Below are 10,797 nucleotides of genomic sequence, written 5' to 3'. Positions count from 1 at the left end.
CCCCATGTTCTTATGTTTATACCAAATCTTCCCTCCTACTCTTCTTCTATTTATTTTTTGCTAGTGCTCATGCAACCAAACAGAAGGAAGAAGCCACGTTCAAGTAATCTCTTTTTGGCATCTTGGAAGGGTAGGGTGAAAGATTTTAGAACCAAATAGGGGATGAAATCAATTGGTTCAACATGTATACATGCATAGAGAGCTTGTGTTGCGAGAGAATTATCCAAATTATCTTCCACGACACTGACCAAATTGTAAGTGACTTCATTGAGAATTTATATTTCATAATCAGAGAATTTGATAAACCTCAATGTCTTGATTTTTATTTTCAAATATGTATCCTTCATCTTATGAGCAGTGGCAGCCTACTGAATACATTTTAGGATTCATGGATGTGTTACATGTGTCCATAGGAGAGTTGCAATATCAAGGTAGATCAGCAACACAATTAGCTCAGTCAGGAGTCTTTTTTTATGATCATTTTTGCCAACTATTGGATAAAGCCAACACACATGGTGTGTTGAAGAAACTAGCTCTCCCAGCATGGAATACCATTGATTGGCAAATTCCTCATGGTGCTATAACAGAGTCATATAGAGCCAGGTTGTTTTCAAAAGTACAACGATCCTTATGGCCAGGGATTGCTAGTAGAATCAAAACGAAATAACTATTTGCATGCCAATTACAATATTTGTAGATCTATGGGAGATCTATTCAATAAATTTTCTATCAAGATTTGCAAGACAATGCTCACTTATAATGCAAATGGTGCTGAAAGAATTCCTGACTTCTTGGATTATGGTTGGGACATGATAACATCCAACCAAGTATACTGTGAGGTTGTGCACAACTCTATTAAATTTAAGTACATGATTGCCACTCAAAATTTCATATTAACCTTTTACTATAGATGTAGTAGAATGTTGGTTCCAATGGATCAAGATTTGAACTCTTTTGGTCTTGAGAATGAAGCTCTTGATATCACCATTAACGAGAATGAAAATATATTGGGAATTATATCACACAGACAATGCTACACACTCACTCAATTACGCCAGGACATTCAGGTGGAGACAGAGGGCAGTGTTGCAGAAGGATTCACATTCATTCAAAATAATAAGAAGGTAAGCCAAGAGTTGAATATAATTTAATGTTTTTTATTTATTAACGAACCATTGATTAACACTACATGTTGACAGGTATTGCTACGAAGGGAAAGGAGAATTCTGTGTAGAGACATCCCAAATGGGATTATTGAGATAATTCAAAATTCATGATTACAAATACTATATTAATACAGCACACAGGTACGAAATGATTATTTACATAGTATACAATGGTGATGCAATGGATAAAAATTATACATTATAATGTCAAACAAATGGACGATTCTGAGACAATCACTGCCGTTCAGGCGATGGCGGATGCTGTGAAGGGTTGGCATCGAATGCCTAGGATGGTCCTATGAAGAAGGTTGATCAAGGAGATTCTATTGTGCCTTTTCCCCATCCACCACCTTCTCTACCGTGTTCTGATCTAGCATCACTGCCAGAATAGCCTTTGCTCTAGTTGTTGAACTTTTCTGGCTCAACAATATTGTTGGAGTCAGAGAAGCTCTACAATAGTTTTGGCTCTAAAGTTACATCCATAATCTGCATTGTAAGTATATTTTTTATCATTTACAAACAACAATGGGGAATCGGTTTCTATGGTATTGTAACAATTTGTCATTAAAAGTTTGTAATAGATACATCTATATTCATGAGTCAAGTTTCTCTCTCTCTCTCTCTCTCTCTCTCTCTCTCTCTCTCTCTTACAAACCAAAGTTTCATACATAGATAAATTGCATGACGTCATTATGTATTACAAACTTCCAAGAATACAATGTGCCTCAACTCACATAGAAGGCTCTGAAGTAGTTAAAGGATTCTCAGGTCCAAGCTCAATATATGGATGTGTAAGGGGATGAGGATCATGGGGACAAGGCTCAAAATCCTCAGTATTTGTATGGGGAAGGGGCTCACAATCGTCAGGTCCAGGCTTAGTAGTTTGAGGGGTTGGATGAGGGTCCTCATGTCCAAATTCAGTAGTTAGAAGAGGAAGTTTAGTGGATGGTGGAGGCATCTGAGGTTGGGCCTCAGGGTCCTTAAGTCATGTCAGAGAGTCCTCATCCTACTCTCAAGTGAGGTCCTTCATCAATTTTGATCTTTGTCCCCAATCTAATTTCTTAGAGCTTTCCTCCTCTTTGCTTTTCTCTTGTGGTAACGAGGAGGCATATTGAAGGAGATCTACGATCATCACTCTAAAGTTTAACATAAATTGATCATCATAGCTTTCTTCTATCATCTGCAGAAATGCAAACAAAACTTTAGTTTCAAGTTCAGTGTTAAGATTAATGTTATGTATAAATTTAAAATGGATCAATAATGGTACTTATAGGACCTGTTGTATCCTCTAACAAATAAGCCTAAAAAATGTACTTGGTGTTTATAAGGACCTTCCATCTCTACAAGAGTGGGCATCATATTGTTGTGGTGTCTGTAAACCATCCAGTCGCTTGTAAGCTTAAAACTATTTTAATTAATTTTAAAAAGTATTGATAGGGCAAAGGATTTTTCGTCTTACATCCAAGCGCTACGGTTCAAGTGCACCCAACTTAGATGGATTTTTTTTGCAAAAATCGAATGCAAAAGATAGTGTCTTCAGACCACTGTAAGTTGCATATGTCAATGTGAACAACATTCTACAAAATGAATCATTTGTTATTTCAAAACATTAAGATACTTATTTAAGGCAATGCAAGTTCACTTACAAATCAATCTCTCGATGAGTATGTGTAACTGAATTGAAGCAAAAGCATCCTTTTGATGGCAAGTGTATTATAGCTAAACTCCAATGTTGACTTCATTTGACAATTATTGTAAAGATTAGAATTTGTGGATTGAAAATAACAATATAGCTCCTTATGCAATGTACTCTACTAATCACTTACTCTAAATGGTAAGGGATGACAATTAGGGACACAAATTCAAAATTGCAATATGTGAACCACGTCACAAGCTGGTCCACTGGCTCCCTGGGATCCCTCATTTTGAAGGAGATAACTAGGTCCAAGATATGTACCATACCTTGAATCTCTTCATGTATCTTTTTTTTTAGTAAGCTGCAAATCAACAGAGTAATTCAGAATAGTGTTCAAAATAAGTGATTGTCTAAATAGATATATAAATATAAAAACCTACTTGAGTGCTGCAAGGATGACTGTGTCGGTAACTTGTCCTGCTCTATTTTTTATTGCTTTGACACAATCTTCTATTAGGGCAAACTCTCTTATTGACTTCGCATCAGTAAAACTTATCCTTACAATAGGTCCAAGTGTATTTAGATGCTCGAGAACATGTAGTTCTAGCTTTGTAGTATCTAGATTAGTGGAAGGGAAATGAAGATGCTTGGTATCCTTATATTTTATCTTTTGCACCTCCTCGAAGGATGTTTTTGCTCTTGTTTTTTTTCCATGAGTCACTTCCTCTATAGTCACTTCATCTTGTTTTGGCATTCGAGCAGGTGGTATCAGCAAAATGTCTCTCATCTTCATGTCTGTCATATCTATAGCCTTCAGGAGTTTCTCATATCTCCATCCCTGGGGTGCCAACTCAATATGTAATATGTTACTACCCTCGTCCAAAATAAAGTGTATGGGGGGACAAGGTTCATATATAACATGCATGGATTTCCTTTAAAAAATTCAAATATGCAAGGAAAAAAAATGAAAATTTCACTGCCCCCACCCCACAAAATATAAGGTATGTACCTTGAAAAATATGCAAGATTTTAAGATTTGTACATATTTTTCATTATATGTGAGGTCCAAGGGGGGGGAGGTAAAACAACCATCTAACCATATTTAAAGTAGTGATATCTTTTGACATGATTGTCACCCTATGGCTGTGGGCTACAAGAAAAAATGTATCCTGGAAAAACTCCATGAAAAAGTCCTGGGCATCCACCTACAATGCCCAAATAGCTATTCTTTGCCATCACTATCCAAGGCCCACAAAGATCATATCATCACAAACTTGCCTGACTAGCCTTTGAAAAGGGGCCTTGGGAATACATAGTCCCATGGCTTTCTGGGCCCTTCTTATCTCCATTAGTACACTGACCTTTTGTGTAAATATTTTCTTTTTTGCTTATTTGAGAAGATGCATTGGCTTTCTTTTTCTTGGATGTGAATCTTGTCCTCTTGATGCTGCCAATTTTGCTATGGGTGGACCCTTGTCCATCTTCCTAGTAGCAGTAGCCTTTGTCCTTGCCATTGTAATTGATGCTAAACTGCACATTGAAGATCACAAAAAATAAGTCCTAAGTCCTCTCTCTCTCTCTCTCTCTCTCTCTCTCTCTCTCTCTCTCTCTTTTAGGACTCTCTCTCTCTCTCAGTTATCTTATTAAAATCCTATGATCAAGGTTTATGTAGCCTTCTATCCCCTCTATCCTTTGATGCACATTGATAGATAGGATGGAGTAAACTCTGCAATTAGTCTTGCATTATTCATTTATCAAAGTCAACATGCTTGGGCCAATGACAAATGCTTGGGCATTATAAGGCTGGAAGCTAGAATCACAACATTTGTGGATGCTAAGCTGGAGCTGCAATGTTTGCCCAACATCCTCACCTAGCCCTGGCCTTGCATGGGGCTGCAATACTATCCTGCTAGTTGGTGCTAGTTCTCGGTGCTGGTTCAGCACCACTAGCCTACGTGCAGAAGTGCTCTCTCAAAGCAGGGGCTCTTTCAAGATTCAAGAAGAGAAGGTATAATGTTAGATATGCTCAATTTGAGGATCATCATCAGTGCCTATCATGTCCAAGGAAGACTAGAAAGCAACTTAGAAAAGGGTTTATATACACATTACAAATTTGTTTTAAGGTTTCATGGAATACAATGATTGTTTGTGTATTTGTCTCATCCATGTGTAAGTTTGAAGCTCTCCATGGGCAAGTCGGAGAAGATCTGTAGGGTCCTCTAGGGCCACCTCATGCACAGCAAGGCTAGGGCCAATCAAGGCATAAAAGGGGCATAGAAAAGCCAATAGCCAAGCAACCAAGTTGGCCACGTTAACTGAGTAAATCTAGTCAGATGGATAGACCAAAAGCTAGCCCAAAAGGTCCTTATAAATGGTAGTTCTAAGCCACTCTTTGCAACATGCAATCTACGAAGGTAGCACATACAATCCACACTTTCAGCTCGTACCTCCTAGTACATTATCTAGAAGACCATTCGCAGGAATTTCTACCATTAACTGAGGAAGATACTTGGTGCTCTTGTGCTCTCCATCTCCATCTCCCTCTACCTCCCTCCCCCTCTCCCACTACATCTCTCCCTCTCCCTCTATCTCTCTCAGTTCTCCCTCTCCCTCTGTCTCCCTCAGTTCTCTCTCTCTCCCTCTCCCTATGTCCATCTGTCAGTTGTGTGTGTGTGTGTGTGTGTGTGTGTGCTCTCTCTCTCTCTCTCTCTCTCTCTCTCTCTCTCTGTGTGTGTGTTCTCTCTCCCTCCCTCCCTCCCTCCCTCTCTCTCTCTCTCTCTCTCTCTCTCTCTCTCTGTTTGTCTCTCAGTTCTCTCTCTCTCTCTCTATCTATCTGTGTGTATTCTCTTTCTCTCTCTCTCAGTTCTCTCTCTCCCCCTCTTTATGCACACCATAGAGTGTACAAAAGAAAGCAATATGGCTCTCTCTCTCTCTCTCTCTCTCTCTCACACACACACACACACACACACACACACACACTCTCTCTCTCTCTCTCTCTCTCTCTCTCTCTCTCTCTCTCTCTCTCTCTCTCTCTCTTTCTCTTTCTCTGTCTCGATATGTGTTCTCTCTCTCTCTCTCTCTCACACACACACACACACACACACTCTCTCTCTCTCTCTCTCTCTCTCTCTCTCTCTCTCTCTCTCTCTCTCTCTCTCTCTTCTCTCTCTCTGTCTCAGTATGTGTTCTGTGTGTGTGTGTGTGACTTTGCACCCAAAGAAACTTGGCTAGATTTACGCTTCCTTCTTATTGGTCGTATTCTTCAAGATGATATAATGCAATGGGACTCCTCCACGTGTTCTTCTGCTATTCCATATGCCTACTATTTCTCCTCATGTGGAGGTCATCATGGGCATGGATATAAGAAAGTTCGTGGTAATTCTTCCAGATATGGAGCTTCACCTCTTCTTCCAACATTGGCTCCCTCTAGAACTCGTAATCAAGCTTGAAGTCTCCAAGACCTCCATCGGACGAGGTAGCTCTTGGAACTTCCCCATCTACGTCCCAAACCTAGTCCACCCCTCCTCTCAAATTGTTATTCTATACATCTACATTTGTCCTTGAATTGCTAGATTACACTAATGACACATGGTTCTTGGATATTGTGGTGTCCCAACACATGACCTCGTAGCAGTCTTGGTTCATCTCCTATCAATCATTCACTCATCCCTTGGTAGTTTTCTTGGGTGACCATTCTGAGCTCTAGGCTCATGGCAAAGGCAGTGTTATTCTCAAGTTCTTGAATGGGCAAGAATTGACAATACCTAATGTCTATGATGTTCCACGACTCCAAAAGATCCTATTCTCTAGCCCTTCTTGGTGCAAACATCTGTCTTTTGTGCTCGGGGGGGTCACTATGTATAAACCCTCTATATCACGTGCATTTAAGGCCTATTTCTAAAATCCTTTATTTGTAAATTTTTCATTTAATAAAATGTACCCCTTTTCTATACAAATCTGTAAATTTTTTCCAAAACTATTTTAAATAATCCCTTATGTATATTTATTTTTGTAAATTTTAGAAATAAAAAATATCCTTTTGTTGAACTCACGTGATAGGATTACATATGATGAGTGACCCCCTCGAGCTTCTGTGTAACTGTTGTACTCTTTGTATGTCACATACTGACTGAACTTGTCAATATATAAATTGCTTCTATCTAGCTGGAACAAGCTCTCCACAGTATGTCCATGCACATGCTGTTTCAAGCCAATCCTCAAACACTCATCTCTGGCATGAAAGGTTGGGCCATCCCAACTTTTTACATCTACAATTACTCACTCAAAGTTCTCCTATTGATGGTGGTCTACCTACTTCACTAACCACTACCGATCCCTTCTGCAAACATTCTGTCCTTGGAAAGCAAACTCACATCTCTTTTCACAAGCATCAAGGTCATAGTGCAATTGAGCTATTTGCACTATCACACACTAACATCTATGGATCAATTCAAACTCCTTCATTTGGTGGTGCTACCTATTTTCTCACCTTTATTAATGACTACAACATGTTCACTATAGTGTTCTTTCTTCATCATAAAAGTCAAGCTTTTGGCACCTTTCAACAGTATCATCATCTTACAGGAGCATGGAATACTCCATCAACTCACCATACCTCATACTCCTAAACAAATCGTGTAGTTGAATGTAAGAACTGCACATTGGTTGAAGCAACATGCTTGATGATGTTTGGTGCATCTTTGCCCACTTGACGTGTCATTCATTTGCAAAGTGTCATGTTTTGGGAGTCTAAAAGGGGCATTCATACTCACAAGTCAATTGTGGAGCCTTTTGAGATTGACGATATAGTCACAATATTAGATGTTGATGTTGAGGTGGCCCTCACACCCTCACAAGTAGCAGTTCAATAGCCACTTATTGCACCTGCTCCACCTCTACTTCTACATGTGCCATCCACACCCATATGACTAACCATGCCACATGCAACTTTCTTGCCAACCCCTCGTCCTTCCACATGGTCAACTCTCACTTCAAATTAAGCAATACCTCTTTTATGTAGACAAAGCAATGTCCAATGATTTGGATTTCTACACACTTCATGCATCTTTGTTAATGCATCCCAATATTTCACCTGATCTTCCATCCTCACTAGATGCCACACCTTGCCTAACAAAGGATGGATGCTCATCTTATCGCTCCTCCTAGGCTACCCCAGGTATTCCCCCTACCTATCGTCATGATCTAGAATTTTCCCTCTCCATCACAGTAGCTTCTAAAGCTTCCCCTATCCCCTCCACTATTGTGTCTTCAAAAGATCACATCCCAACAGATGATCATGTCCCGTGCACCTTGCACTCAACTCCCCTGATGGGCACCACTAGAAAGCCACCATGAACTATGAATTTGATTCACGTCAAACAAAAAAGCTTGGTGATTAGTGGATCCCCCTACAAGATGATGGATTGTTGGCTCCAAGTGGATTCTCAAGTGAGACTTCAAAAAGCACAAAGAACATACATCAAACATTTGAAATAACTCCCCACTAGAATACTCTATGGTGTACAAAATGTAGGCACAACTACTTATATCACATGCACTCAGTCAAATCAACACCCCATATGCAAATTGCTTGTATAATCAAAGTTTCACAAGTCCTTGTAGGAATACTCTAAAGCACATGGCACATACAATCCACAAATATCTCCTTCAACATTGGGAACATTATAGAGAGAAAGCTTGAAATCATACAATAAACAAGTCCGTGTATCAGCAAACAACAATACCCAATGAACAAACACATGTAAACCTTTGTTGGAGTATCCAAAGCACATGAAAAGTACATGATGGCCATAATGTTTCACAATGTATTAAGTGACTTCTCACAAGAATATACGTTCAATTTGTACATCACCAATGATCATTCATGCATCCAAAACAAACCTCTAGATGTAAAATCCATGTGGCATTTAAGATAATCCTTATAGGGATACTCTAGAGCACAAGGAATATACATTGTACATTTTAAAAGACTCCCCACTAGAATACTCAAAGGTGTAGAAAACGTAGATGCAACTCTTATATCACATGCACTCACTTGAATCAATGCCCCATATGCAAATTGCATGTATAATTAAAGTTTTAGTCACCCTAACAAACGTGTAAAACAAAATATCCTTTCTTCTCCTTCTATTTCTCTCTCTCTCTCCAAAGCACATGAAATGCACATGTAAAATAACTACATAAACAGTGCACACTGACGACAAGACTACCACATAGAGAAAAGAAACCCAAACAAAACATGTGACTTGCACATATGTAAATTTAAATGAAACAGATTCCATGTGCCATTTGAGCAAGTCTTTGTATGGATACCCCAAAGCACATGTGACTCTTCACAAGAATGTACGTCCAACTTATATCACCAATGTCATTCACACACTTAAATCAAAGCTCTAGATGTAAAGTCCATATATTCCATTTGAGGGCCTTATAGGGATACTCCAAAGCACAAGGAACATACACCAAATATTTTAAATGACTCCCCACTAGAATACTCATGGGCATAGAGAATGTAGATGCAACCTTTACATCACATGTACTCCCTCAAAGTAACACCTCATATGCTTATAGTGGGAAATCTTAAAAGCTTGCAGCAAACAAGGCTGTGTACTAGCAAACAAGAATACCCAATGAGTGAACACATGCACAACATGCAAATTTTCCATGTGCCATTTGAGCAAACCCTTGTAGGAATACTCCAAAGCATAGGAAAAGTACATGATGGCCATAATGTTTCACAATGCATTGAGTGACTTCTCACAAGAATATACATTCAACTTAAATTTTAATTGCGAAATAAGACATACTAACAACATGCCTAAAGCAACACTATTTATCCCAGAAAACAAAGAACATAAATGAAATGTATTCCATATGCCATTTAAGCAAGTCCTTGTAGGAATACTCCAATGCACATGGGACATACAATCCACAAATCTCTCCTTCAACATTAGGGAAGTTAGAATGGGAAATCTTAAAAGCACATAGCAAACAAGTATGTGTATCACCAAACAAGAATACCCAATGAATGAACATGTGCACAACATGCAAATTCCATGTGCCATTTGAGCAAACCTTTGCAGGAATACTCCAAAGCTAGGAAATGTACATGATGGCCATAATGTTTCACAATGTATTAAGTGACTTCTCACAAGAATATACATTCGACTTGTACATAACCAATGATCATTCGTGCATTCAAAACAAACCTCTAGATGTAAATTCCATGTGCCATTTGAGCAAAGTTCCCTCATAGGTATACTCCAAAGCACAAGGAACATATAGTGAAAATCTTAAACGACTCCCCACTAAAATACTCAGAGGGGCAAAAAATGTAGATGCAACTCTTATATCACATGCACTCACTCAAATCAATAACCGAGATATGAATTGCATGTATAATTAAAGTTCTAGTCACCCTAAAAAACATACAAAACAAAATATCATTTCTTCTTGCTCCTTCCCTCTCTCTCTCTCTCTCTCTCTCTCTCTCTCTCTCTCTCTCTCTCTCTCTCTCTCTCTCTCTCCAAAGCACATGAAATGCACATGCAAAAAACTCAGAGCTTAAGCTACGAGAAGACTATCAGAGAGAGAAAGAAATCTAAATAAACATATGAGTTGCACATGTGTAAATTTAAATGAAATGTATTCCATGTGCCGTTTGAGCAAGTCCTTGTAGGAATAACCCAAAGCACATGGAAGATATAATTCACAGATCTCTCTTTCAATACTAAGGAACTTTATGCATCGCCAATGATCATTCACACACTTAAATCAAAGCTCTAGATGTAAAGTCCATATGCCATTTGAGATAAGCTTTGTAGGAATAATCCAAAGCACAAGGAACAAACACAGATGAAGAGACACAGAAAGCCAGAGAGATTTGTCAAATTGTGAGAAATAAAGCAATAGAAAGATATGATGTGGCCTATTTAGAGAAGCTCTTTTCCATTAAAGAGATGAAGGAGGCAGTCC

This window comes from Dipteris shenzhenensis, chromosome 32 (genome assembly GCF_047967505.1).
Source record: "Dipteris shenzhenensis isolate YYH24624 ecotype China chromosome 32, Dip_SZ_1.0, whole genome shotgun sequence".
Lineage (NCBI taxonomy): Eukaryota > Viridiplantae > Streptophyta > Polypodiopsida > Gleicheniales > Dipteridaceae > Dipteris > Dipteris shenzhenensis.
Note: the sequence above shows the minus strand (reverse complement) of the source record.